This window comes from Notolepis coatsorum, assembly GCF_963971535.1.
Source record: "Notolepis coatsorum genome assembly, chromosome: 10".
Taxonomy (NCBI): domain Eukaryota; kingdom Metazoa; phylum Chordata; class Actinopteri; order Aulopiformes; family Paralepididae; genus Notolepis; species Notolepis coatsorum.
Window position 1 is genome coordinate 12,361,259 of NC_140174.1, and position 13,486 is coordinate 12,374,744.

Consider the following 13,486-nt stretch of genomic DNA (forward strand, 5'->3'; position numbering starts at 1 on the left):
CAGTGTTCAGTATAGACATATGTACAATGTTCGATGCAGAATAGAAGTAACTGAGTTACCATACAATATACAATATACTATGCAATGTACTAATATACAATACTATATAGTGCAGAGCAGAAATGGGATGAGGTACAATTTAGGTACAATTTACAGTAAGGTGTGCGAGTTGTAGTGCAAATCCTTTACCAATAAATATAAAGTGTAAAGTGTGTTTAGGTGTTCTAAAGTGTGTAAAGTGGGTGCTGCAGTGAGTTGCCCGTTTAAAGTGAGTGTGTGCGTGTGGATGTGTGTGCTGTGTGCATTTGATGGTTGCTGCATAGTGTTTATTGTTCGTTGAGCAGCCTGATGGCCTGGGGATAGAAGCTCCTTCTGAGTCTTTCTGTGCTCGCCTTAAGACTCCGGTATCGCTTGCCTGACCGCAGCAGTTCAAAGAGGCAGTTGTTCGGGTGGCTGGAGTCCTTGATGATTCTCTTAGCCTTCCCCCTGCACCGCTTGTTGTAAATGTTCTGGAGGGTGGGAAGCCCCCCTCCAATTGTGCGTTCGGCTGAACGTGTCACTCTTTGTAGTCTGCTACGGTCTTGTGCAGTGCTATTCCCAAACCAGGAGGTGATGTTGCCAGTCAGGATGCTCTCGATTGTACATGAGTAGAAGTTCCTAAGGATCTTCTGACTGACTTGGAACTTCCTTAGGCGCCTGAGGAAGTAGAGGCGTTGTCGTGCCTTCTTCACAACACTGTCAATGTGTGTGGTCCATGTCAAGTCCTCGGATATGTGGGCTCCGAGGTACTTGAAACTGTTCACTCTCTCAACCGGTGCCCCGTCGATGCTGAGGGGGCTGTAGTCCTTGACCCCCGACCTCCTGAAGTCCACAATCATCTCTTTTGTTTTGCTGACGTTCAGGGAGAGGCAGTTCTCCTGACACCACTGTGACAGATTCTCTACCTCTTCCAGGTAGGCCCTCTCGTCGTTGGCAGAGATCAGGCCCACCACTACTGTGTCATCAGCAAATTTGATGATTGTGTTGTTGTTCCGCTGTGCCACGCAGTCATGTGTGTACAGGGAGTAGAGGAGGGGGCTCAGAACACAGCCCTGGGGGGCCCCTATGTTGAGTGTGATGGATGAGGAGGTGCAGTTGCCTGCTCTTACCATCTGGGGTCTGCCCGTCAGGAAGTCCAAGACCCACTGGCAGAGGTCATAGTTCAAGCCCAGGTCCCTGAGCTTGGCTATGAGTTTGGAGGGGACTATGGTATTGAATGCTGAGCTGTAGTCAATGAACAGCATTCTCACATAGTTCCCCTGCCTCTTGTCCTGGTGTGATGCTGCTGTGTGCAGCACATGGGCTATGGCATCCTCCGTGGATCTGTTAGGGCGGTATGCAAATTGCAGGGGGTCCAGGTTGATGGGGAGGGAGGAACAGATGTAGCCCTTCACTAGCTTCTCAAAGCACTTCATGGCTATGGAGGTGAGGGCTACAGGGCGGTAGTCGTTGAGGCAAGCGGGCGTAGATTTTTTGGGTACAGGGATGGTGGTGGACTTCTTCAGACAGGTGGGGATGACAGCCTGTTCTAAGGACAGGTTGAAGATGTCAGTGAATACCGGGGCCAGTTGGTCGGCACAGACTTTTAGGACGCAGCCGGGGATGCCGTCCGGTCCTGCTGCCTTCCTGATATTCACTTTTTTTAAGTTTTTTTTGTTAGGTTCTCTTGTATTTTGTTAGGTTCCCTTGTGTTCTGTTATGTTCTCTTGTGTTTTATTAGGTTGTCTTGTGTTTTGTTAGGTTATCTTGTGTTTTGTTAGGTTATCTTGTGTTTTGTTAGGTTGTCTTGTGTTTTGTTAGGTTGTCTTGTGTTTTGTTAGGTTATCTTGTGTTTTGTTAGGTTGTCTTGTGTTTTGTTAGGTTGTCTTGTGTTTTGTTAGGTTGTCTTGTGTTTTGTTAGGTTCTTGTATTTTGTTATGTTCTCTTGTGTTCTGTCAGATTCTCTTGTGTTCTGTCAGGTTCTCTTGTCTTGTGTTTTGTTAGGTTGTCTTGTATTTTGTTAGGTTCTCTTGTGTTTTGTCAGGTTCTCTTGTGTTCTGTCATGTTATCTTGTGTTCTATCTTGTGTTCTGTCAGGTTCTCTTGTGTTCTGTCAGGTTATCTTGTGTTCTGTTTCTGTCAGGTTCTCTTGTGTTCTGTCAGGTTATCTTGTGTTCTGTTTCTGTCAGGTTCTCTTGTGTTCTGTCAGGTTCTCTTGTGTTCTGTCAGGTTCTCTTGTGTTCTGTCAGGTTCTCTTGTGTTCTGTCAGGTTATCTTGTGTTCTGTCAGGTTCTCTTGTGTTATGTCAGGTTCTCTTGTGTTCTGTCAGGTTCTCTTGTGTTCTGTCAGGTTCTCTTGTGTTCTGTTTCTGTCAGGTTCTCTTGTGTTCTGTTTCTGTCAGGTTCTCTTGTGTTCTGTCAGGTTCTCTTGTCTCCTCTCAGACGTCAGACTCACCGGTTCGCTCCGTGTCTCCTCCAGGTATTCCGCGGACTTCAGCGACGCGTTCCAGAGCCCTCCCTCGGGGCGCTCCACCTCCCCCCTGCCCACCTCCTCCCCACAGCACCGTCAGATCCTCACCCCCAACCTCGCGGCCACGCCCTCCGTCTCCCCCACCCCGCAGGGCGCCCTCCAGCGCACGTGGGCGCGCTCCCCGTCGCCGCAGATGCCCACCTCTCCGGTCCACGCCCACCCGCCCCTCTCGCCGACCTACTCCCCGTACCCCACGTCGCCCAACAAGCACCGCTCCAAGCTGCGCCAGCAGACGTTCGACTTCCAGTGCGGCCCCGAGATGAGGTCGTCCGCGGTGTCGCGCCGCCGCGCCCCCAGCCCCCTGATCTACTCCAACGAGCAGCCCGGCCCGGCGCCTCCCAGGCCCTCCTCCCTGCCCATCCTCCCCAGCACGCCCGCCTACAGCGGCCCCTTCGACTTCCCCGGGCCCCTCACGCCGCCGGGCCACCACGCCCTGAGGGACGCCTACCGCTCCTCCGGCCCCCCCCTCTTCTCCCCGACGGGGGCGCCGGCCTCCAGCCCCCTCCTGGTCTCCCGCTCGCTCTCCCCCACGCAGTTCCTCACGGGCGCCTCCTCCCCCTTGCACCTGCCGCCCAGCCCCTCCTGCCACAGCTACCCCCACCTCATCCCCCCGCCGCCGGTCAAGCCGTTCGCCGTCAAGCCGCTGCCTTACTGGACCAAGTACGACGTGGCGGACTGGCTCGCCTACCTGAACCTGGGCGAGCACCGCGACCGCTTCCTGGACAACGAGATCGACGGCTCGCACCTGCCCTCGCTCGCCAAGGACGACTTCCTGGACCTGGGGGTGACGCGCGTGGGGCACCGTATGAACATCGAGAGGGCTCTGAAGAAACTCACCGACAGGTGAGAGGGACGTCTCACCTGGTTATCGCTGTGGGGGGGGGGGGGGGGGGGGGGGGGGGCGAGCGTGCCCACGGGAAGCGGCGTCCACCGGGGGGTTTTGGTGGACCGTGGGACGACTTGGGAGCGTAAGAGGGAGCGGGTGGGAAGGAAGGACTGGATGGAGAAGGAAAAGTCTGACGTGTCTCATTCCTTCCACGCGAGTCAGCTGGGTCCATCCCCTTCCCTCGTTAGATTCTCATTAGATATGATTTGATTATCCTCCTCTCTCTTTCTCTCTCCCCCTCCTCTTTTTCCTCTCTCTCTCTCTTTCTCCTCCCTCTCTCTTTCTCCTCTCTCTTTCTCTCTCTCTCTCTTTTTCCTCTCTTTCCCTCTGTCTTTCTCCTCTCTCTTTCTCCTCTCTCTCCCTCTTTCTCTCTCCCTCCCTCTTTATCTCCTCTCTCTCCCTCCCTCTGTCGCTCCTCTCTCTTCCTCCCTCTTTTTCCTTCTCTCTCTCACTCTATTCCTCTTTCTCCTCTCTCTCTCCCTCTTTCTCTCTCTCTCCCTCTTTTGCTCTCCCTCTTCTTTCTCTCCTCTCTCTCCCCCCCCTCTTTCTCCTCTCTCTCTCACTCTCTATTCCTCTTTCTCCTCTCTCTCCCTCTCCCTCTCTTATTAATCTGTCACCCCTCTTTAGCCCCCCCCCCCCCCCCCCCCCCCCGCCCACACAGACACACTCGTTCTCATCCCTCTGTCTCCCTCCCTCCCTCTCTCCCACCGGGCGTCTCTCCTCTCCCTTGCATGTCGCCCCGTCTCCCCGAGACACAGACTGAGAGAGCTCAAGAAGCTGGGGTGTCTCACCAGGAGGAGAGCAGAGGAGAGGAGCGCTGGACAGGAAGCGGGTAGATCGATAGGATCACAAGTAGGACCTTTGTGCCGAAGGGGATGTTTGACCCTGGATTTCAAACGAGATGAACTCTGGCTCACGTGGGCCGAGCGGCGGTACGAGCTACGCGGTGAAAAGGATACTGTAAGAAAAGTAACAATGAACATGACTGGTGCAAAGGCTTTTAGTTAAGACATTCTGGTGTGTGCTCGCTCACATACACACACACACACACACACACAAACACACACACACGCAAAACACTGAATCGCATAATTCTCGATCCATCCGCTGCATGGCAGCACCGGGGGAGAACTTCTATCCAGGTCTGGAGATGGGAAAGCTGCTACAGAGAGAGTCCCAAGGAAGGCTTCTACCGACGGCAGCGAAGCGCGCGAGGGCCACGTTCTCACTCCAGTAGAGCTGGCTTTAAGCAGATCTAGATCACGTTTTAACTGCAGTGCACACAAGCCAAAGTCACAATATGGCCCCAGGAACGGAGAGTAACCTTTTTTTTTCTTTTTCTTTGTTTTATAAACCATGACAAATGGAAACCATAGATAGTGATAGTAGTCTTTTTTATATTGATATCGTTTCTTTTTGCCCTTATCTCCTGAATGACGCCCAATAAGCTTTGTATGTGTGTACTTTGCGAGCACTGAATATATCCTATGTGCAAAGAAAAAAAAGGGATTCATAATAATTAGAACCATTTCTTTGTTTTGTACCAAGTGCTGATTGCAATCATTCATTTCAAACAGGTCAGGGTATTTATAAATGTTGAGCTCCATTGTGCGTAATGAGGATTATACAAATTTAAAAGAATATATATATACATATATCTATAGATATATAGATATAGTAATATAGATATATATATATAATATATATCATTGTGAATTGAACTGAATCTCAAACCCCGCCCTCTTTTCTTGATCCTCCAATCACAACTGTCACTGAAGCAACGGTCGTGATTGGAGGATCAAGAAAAGAGGACGGGTTTGAGATAGGTTGAGATATGTTATTATTATCATGGTTATTATCTTAATAAAAAATTATATATATATATATATATAAAATGAATTATGACTATTGGAGAGGGACAGCAGAGAGTAGAGAGTGGGTATGCATGTCTTTACTCTGCAAATCGACTTTCTTATCGATACACGAACACAGCACAGTTCAAGGGATGGAAATCGATGATGCCATAATGTCAACAGCTCTCTTGTTTACAGGTGCAGTGATCAAAAAGGGCTTTTACTGCTCATCTGTCTGTCTCTCCTCCACCTTCTGGCCCTGTCTGTCTGTCTGACCTCCTCCACCTTCTGGTCCCGTCTGTCTGACCTCCTCCACCTTCTGGTCCCGTCTGTCTGACCTCCTCTCCTCCACCTTCTGGCCCTGTCTGTCTGTCTGTCTGTTGCCCAATTCCCCTTCCCAACCCATACCCCCCCCCCTCTCTCTCTCTAACACCTTCTCCAACGGTCAGAAGATCTCTTATCCTTCTAAATACTTGACAATCATACCATCGCACCATTCTTCTCATTAATGAGGCAGAAATCTCTCTTATCGGAGAGGAAACCTTTTTCAGAGCAGCATACAGTACTTCAGGCAAACCATCCAGTACATAGTCAACCACAAACGCCCTGGTGTTTTTACATGCTAGGTTCCATTCGCTCGTTCCTCATTCCTCATCCGACTGTAGGGTTCAAAGCGCACCATTTGTAGTCATATGTAATAATGAGGAGGACGACGACGATGATGATGATGATATCAAAAACATAGTATACTTTAACAATGATAACGATATTAATTATTAAGTATGTAAACATTTTTAAGAATCTCCGTCTTCCAATAGTGTGGACAAATTATTTGAAGCTATTCGTTGTTTTCTTTGTTGGTTTGTTTTCTCTTTGCGTTTCCTGTAAATGCTTTCTATGCTGCTCGTCCACGACCCCAGTGATGCCTCTCTCCCTCTCTTTCTTTCTCTCTCTCTCTCTCTCTCTCCCTCTTTCTCTCTCTCCTCTCTCTCTCTTTCTCCTCCTCCCTCTTTCTCCTCTCTTTCTCTCTCTTTATTTCTCTTTCTCCTCTCTCTCTCCCTTCCTCTTTCTCTCCTCCCTCTCTCTATCTCTTTCTTCTCCCTCTTTCTCCATCTGTTCCTCTTTCTCCTCTCTCTCTCTCTCTTCCTCTTTCTCTCCCCTCTCTCTCTCTCTTTCTCCTCTCTCTTTCTTATCCTCTATTTCTCCTCTCTCTCCCTCTATTCCTCTTTCTCCTCTCTCTCGTTCTCCTCTCTCTATCTCTTCTCCCTCTTTCTCCTATCCTTCTCCTCTCTATATCTTTCTCCTCTCTTTCTCCTCTCTCTTTCTTATCCTCTCTTTCTAACCTCTCTTTATTCCTCTTTCTCCTCTCTCTCTCTCTCTCCTCTCTCTCTCTCCCTCTCTCTCTCTCTCTCTCTGTCTCTCTCTCTCTCTCTCTCTGTCTCTCTCTCCTCTCTCTCCCTGTCCTCTCCCCTCTCTCTCCTCTCTCTCTCTATCTCTCTCTCTCTCTATCTCCCTGTCCCCCCCCTCTCTCTCTCTCTCTCTCTCTCTCTCTCTCTCTCTCTCTCTCTCTCTCTCTCTCTCTCTCTCTCTCTCTCTCTCTCTCTCCCTCTCTTATTACCTGGTCTCCCACCGAGACGCCTCAGCGCTTGATGTGCTGCAGACCCGGCAGAAGGAGCAGGACGGAGCGGTGCAGAAAGCATAACATCCTATATAACTATGATTTAACAAAAAGAGTATTTTAGGACTAGTGGAATACATAATGAATATGACCTATATACAGTATGAGAATTAAGTATGCAGAGATAAGAGGATATTTATGACGTTTTTGTTTAAAAAACGAAATACAGTATATACTGATAAAATAATGATAGAGCTTTAACTAAGGTGTTGAAATAAATCGCTATATAATAAACAATCGCCTTGTCTGGGTTTTTATTTCCCAGCAGGTCGCCTCTCCTCCTGCCAGATTCACATATTGCTGCGTTCACACTGCAAGCTTTAGTGCTCAATTCTGATTTATTGATTTTCTTTTGTTTGTTTGGCCGTTTACAGAATTTGTTTTAAATGTGGCCAAGATCATGCAGACTCCAGTGTGAACTGGTTACGCGCCTGAACTGACCCGCATACGCAAATGAACAATAAAGAAGATGGATTTAAACATGGAGGACACTGAAGTCACAGTTTATGGTTCAATTTATAAGTTGATGCAGTGGAGGCCAGATAATTCGTAAGCAGAGGAGGAGGTAAAAAAGAGCCGTTTCACTGACCACCTCCATCACAGCTGTCTTCCATGTCTGTATCCACTGACCACCTCCATCACAGCTGTCTTCCATGTCTGTATCCACTGACCACCTCCATCACAGCTGTCTTCCATGTCTGTATCCACTGACCACCTCCATCACAGCTGTCTTCCATGTCTGTATCCACTGACCACCTCCATCACAGCTGTCTTCATGTCTGTATCCACTGACCACCTCCATCACAGCTGTCTTCCATGTCTGTATCCACTGACCACCTCCATCACAGCTGTCTTCACTGTCTGTATCCACTGACCACCTCCATCACAGCTGTCTTCACTGTCTGTATCCACTGACCACCTCCATCACAGCTGTCTTCATGTCTGTATCCACTGACCACCTCCATCACAGCTGTTTTCATGTCTGTATCCACTGACCACCTCCATCACAGCTGTTTTCATGTCTGTATCCACTGACCACCTCCATCACAGCTGTATTCATGTCTGTATCCACTGACCACCTCCATCACAGCTGTCTTCATGTCTGTATCCACTGACCACCTCCATCACATCTGTCTTCCATGTTTGTATTCCAAGTGGTCCAAAATCACATACAGGTCTGATATTTTTTGCAATACCACCTCAGTCACACTTTAATGCAACTTTTATATCACCCTAGATTAACATTTGTCACAATTCTTTACGTCCAACTTCTTTAATAATGTTCATTTTGCGCACGCGGGTCAGTTCAGGAGCAACAGCCAAACAAAACAAAAAATCAGATCAGAGCAATAAATCTGAATTGAGCCCTATTTAGGCCTGCAGTGTGAACGCAGCCACAATGATCCACTTGAGCTGGTTGCATTGAGCCACTTGGCTGCTCTCTCTCTCCGCCCCGGGGGCTCCAAGACGCCACGTGTCTCCGTGTCTGGGTGACACGGCCTCCAGGAAGTAACACAACACCACTCAACTCATTATGAATTGAAAACGGGGGACCCTGATGTAAACAAGACGAAAGTCTTTCTCTGGTCTGCATCCCCTTAACAATTGTGTCTATTGAGCCGTACTGTATTGTACCCCATTCTGCAATCTGTTAATAAAATTATCAATCAATCACAGGCTTCATCCAACGCCAGCACTCTGCTGTGTTTATTACAGGACTTTTATAAGATGTGCCTGTGAGGACAAACAGTGACGTGAGGACAAACAGTGAGGCCTGTGAGGACAAACAGTGAGGCCTGTGAGGACAAACAGAGAGGCCTGTGAGGACAAACAGTGACACAGAGAGGCCTGTGAGGACAAACAGTGACAGAGAGAGGCCTGTGAGGACAAACAGTGACAGAGAGAGGCCTGTGAGGACAAACAGTGACAGAGAGAGGCCTGTGAGGACAAACAGTGACAGAGAGGCCTGTGAGGACAAACAGAGACAGAGAGAGGCCTGTGAGGACAAACAGTGACAGAGAGAGGCCTGTGAGGACAAACAGTGACAGAGAGAGAGGCCTGTGAGGACAAACAGAGACAGAGAGAGGCCTGTGAGGACAAACAGAGACAGAGAGAGGCCTGTGAGGACAAACAGTGACAGAGAGAGGCCTGTGAGGACAAACAGAGACAGAGAGAGGCCTGTGAGGACAAACAGTGACAGAGAGAGAGGCCTGTGAGGACAGACAGTGACAGAGAGAGGCCTGTGAGGACAAACAGTGACGTGAGAGAGGACTGTGAGGACAGACAGTGACAGAGAGAGGCCTGTGAGGACAAACAGTGACAGAGAGAGAGGCCTGTGAGGACAAACAGAGACAGAGAGGCCTGTGAGGACAAACAGAGACAGAGAGAGGCCTGTGAGGACAAACAGAGACAGAGAGAGGCCTGTGAGGACAAACAGTGACAGAGAGAGGCCTGTGAGGACAAACAGTGATGTGAGAGAGGACTGTGAGGACAAACAGTGACAGAGAGAGGCCTGTGAGGACAAACAGAGACACAGAGAGGCCTGTGAGGACAAACAGTGACAGAGAGAGGCCTGTGAGGACAAACAGTGACGTGAGAGAGGCCTGTGAGGACAAACAGAGACACAGAGAGGCCTGTGAGGACAAACAGACAGAGACAGGACAGACAGACCTGTGAGGACAGACAGAGACAGGAGAGGACAGACAGAGACAGGACAGACCTGTGAGGACAGACAGAGACAAGAGAGGACAGGACAGACAGGGGTCTGTGAGGACAGACAGACCTGTGAGGACAGACAGAGACAGGACAGACCTGTGAGGACAGACAGAGACAGGACAGACCTGTGAGGACAGACAGAGACAGGACAGACCTGTGAGGACAGACAGAGACAGGACAGACAGACAGAGACAGGACAGACCTGTGAGGACAGACAGAGACAAGAGAGGACAGACAGAGACAGGACAGACCTGTGAGGACAGACAGAGACAGGACAGACCTGTGAGGACAGACAGAGACAGGACAGACAGACAGAGACAGGACAGACCTGTGAGGACAGACAGAGACAAGAGAGGACAGACAGAAACAGGACAGACAGAGACAGGACAGGCCTGTGTGATGAAGCCTCTCAGGCAGGCCGTCCTGCTTTCAGCCTCTATATATATATACAGTGGAAAATGGAACTGCTGGCTAATGGCCAAAAGTATGCCGACCAAGGAAACTCAACACTGGGCTTCTGCACAGGCTGCATAGTCTCTCTGACACACACTCACACACACACACACATATACATATACACACACATATATATACACACACACACACACACACACACATATACACACACACATATACACACACACATATACACATATATATACACACATATACACACACACTGTATATATACACACATATACATATACACACACATATATATACACACACACACACACACACACATATACACACACACATATACACACATATATACACACATATACACACACATACTGTATATATACACATATATACACACACACATACTGTATACACACACATACTTCTAGGCTAGAGGAGATGGTCACAGGCTCCGTTCAAGCTGCAGGCAAAAGTGGCCCAAATCATATTTCTTTGCTCATATATCCGCATAAATCACGTGGAATCTGATCTTTTCTATTCTGATTTGTGCCACTTTCATAATGTGGTCCTAATAGGCCGTGAGCCATCTTGGGGGACTAACTTTCATAGTGATTTTTGAGAAGGTATACACCCCTACTGCTAGAAAATATGTGATAGCAATGCAGCAGTTGCCTCCAAACGTGTGCTATCACAGCTTTTATAACACTACCAAGCATATCTTTCAGGCCTCCTGTCCGAAATTACATGCCCCAAATTAATCATGATAGCTCCTGAACCATAAGGCCTATATGCATGTTTCTGGTCTCCTTTGATAGGTAACAAGCTAGGACATATGAATCCAGTGTAAGTAAACCCACATCTATTACCATTCCAGAGTAAATGGAGATACAATGTAGGAAAACATCATATTTTTACCCTCGCCTGGTACATAATCTTAATTTAAAAGGCAATATGACCATTATAACCAATAACCCATGGATAATAATGCAACTGAATGTGTTCTCCTACTCCTTGACTACAAATCTAACTCTGGATGTGATGAAAATACACTAAAAATACAACATTTATGATACCGTTTAAAAAGGTATACTCAGATGATGTAAATGTTTTGGCCATGGTTACCGTTTACATGTTGACTGTTTGCTGGTAATTTTACTCCAAAACACTATTTCTTTCAATACTGCCATGTTACAAAAACATAAATCTCCCCAAAACATTGAAATAGTAATAAAAAACAATGAATATTGATCAATATGCATATTCAACATTCATATAGGGCCACAGAGTGTCATGCCATGTCACCTATCAATGTTTTCAGCCCAGTTAGACCTATACAATGATATAATATATAATGTTTTCAGAAAAATATTTGTTTATTTTGGAAAGTACAGACTGTTCTAAGTCTCTATCCGTGGCGCTGTTGGTGGCGCTCTACAATTGGTTTACTGTTAATAACCTAGTAATCATAATAATTTTCCAAGTGTTCCATGTCTTCCACATCTTCATCAGAACTTTCCACACTATCTGAGGTGGATGCCTGGTTCTCACAGTCTGCCAGTCTACACATGTCATTTCACCTGAGGCCATTTGCAACACATACATCTTGGGAGTGAACATTTCTTTGGACAGTTACAGGCCAGTAGATCCAGGACGGCATCGGATGCTGGCTGGCCTTCCGTCCAGTCCACCACCAACTGTTCAGCTTCCTCTTCTCTCTCCATCTTCCAGCCTCTGCCAACAGGGCTTGGCACTTGTGGGTCCTTCTCCAAACATCCTTCTCCAAACAATAGCTTCCCACACCTTGCATGGTGGGAGTTGATGACTTTCAAGTTCACCTTTTTTGGCATAGAAAATGTGATATCTGAGCTGATTGACCTTGGTGGTTGATGTTTTTGGGACATACAGGAGACATGTAAATGTATCTAGTTTGTCCCTCAGCTCTGGGGAGAGATCCCATTCCTGACCCAACTCTGAGAATGTGTCCTGATTTTGCCTATTGCTGGTCAGAATTTTTAGGGCACTTGTCTTCCCTTTGCCTGCAAAAGCACTTACAGTGTCACATCCTGTATATGCATGCAACCCGATGAGAGCCCTACACACGCGAACAGTGGCAGCAACCTTCCTGGTGTCCACAAGCCTTGCACAGGATTTACTGCCACACATCTGGAACAATGGGGCCTCAATCTTGTCACAGAACGCTAAAGACATGATAAAGACATCTGTGTCTTCTGAGCAGATAACTACAGATGGGTATCCCTCTCTTTGTGGCATGGGCAGCATGGAGAAGTAGGCGGCCATCTGCTTCTTGTTGGCATTGAAGAGCTGACACCTCCTCACTGTCCTGAGATGAGATTCTGTAACATTTGTCATTCACAGTTTCATACAGAATCTTGTCTTGTAGCTTTGCTCTGTACTCTGCCTTCCTCCATTCATCGACTATACAGCTAATGAGACTAGTTTTGTTACTGACTTTGGTCAGGAAGCTCCTCCACTGCCTCACCATCTGTGTACCTGTGATACCTTGCAACTCATGACCAGTCTCTTCACCCCGTAGAGATCTTTCACTGTTCTTGATAGAGTTCTCCTTGTATGTGTCAAACACAACATCTATTCTGCTACTCTGACTGCCTTCCCTCAGAGCCATACCCAGAACTGTTGTGGCAGCATCTCTGAAAGTAACTTGATCACCTTTCACTCTTTGGACCAAGTTCATTCCATCAACCACTGTAGCAGAGTTCCCTGGGAGTTGCTCTGCTACTGCTACATTTTTCTGTAAGGTTGTGGCCAAAGTAGCTTTATTTGTATTTCTCAGCAATCCGCCTGGTGTGGACTGTGGACAGGGCCCAGGAAAATCGCCCAAGGGGATGAGAAAGGATATCTTCCATATATAGACTGCGCCCTTGTGCCATCACTTTGATGTGTCCAAACAAATACCTGTTTGCTTTTAAGATGATTGCCCTCCCACTTGATTTCACTTCTCTCTTCCTACACATATCACTGAATGTGTTTAGCCTGTTGGTTTTCATTGGGTCATGGAATTTCTTTGCTGGTGGGTCTTTCTCCAGTCTCTCATCCTTGAAGATTGTATTGCTCACCAATCTCATATGCATTGATCAGGTCGGAGGCAATCTCCTTGGGGGCTGTCTTTGCTGTAGAGATGCTAATGAGGTCCCGCTTCTTTGCAAATGGGTTGACCCATTCCGGTATGAGGCTAACCACTGCTGAAACTGCTTCCTCATCTTTCTGGATTCTTGGCCGCTGTAGCTCTGTATGACAAACCTCTGATTTGTTACCTTGCACCATCTCCCTTAACTGTCCCAGGAATGCACTGCGGTGCTCAGCTGTTATGTAGTGACGCTTGACAGCTCCAGCATTCAGGCTGAAC

General features: G+C 47.7%; 1 pseudogene across 1 annotated transcript in view; it reads left to right on the top strand.

Annotated features, from left to right (window-relative positions):
• LOC311235445 (SH3 and multiple ankyrin repeat domains protein 1-like) overlaps window positions 1–4,195 on the top strand; it is a 114,859-nt pseudogene extending 110,664 nt beyond the window's left edge. The window contains exons 22-23 of the transcript in view: window positions 2,496–3,389; window positions 4,144–4,195. The product of the transcript in view is annotated as an SH3 and multiple ankyrin repeat domains protein 1-like (transcript). The remainder of the gene's footprint in view (window positions 1–2,495; window positions 3,390–4,143) is intronic.
• Window positions 4,196–13,486: the final 9,291 nt, after the last annotated feature.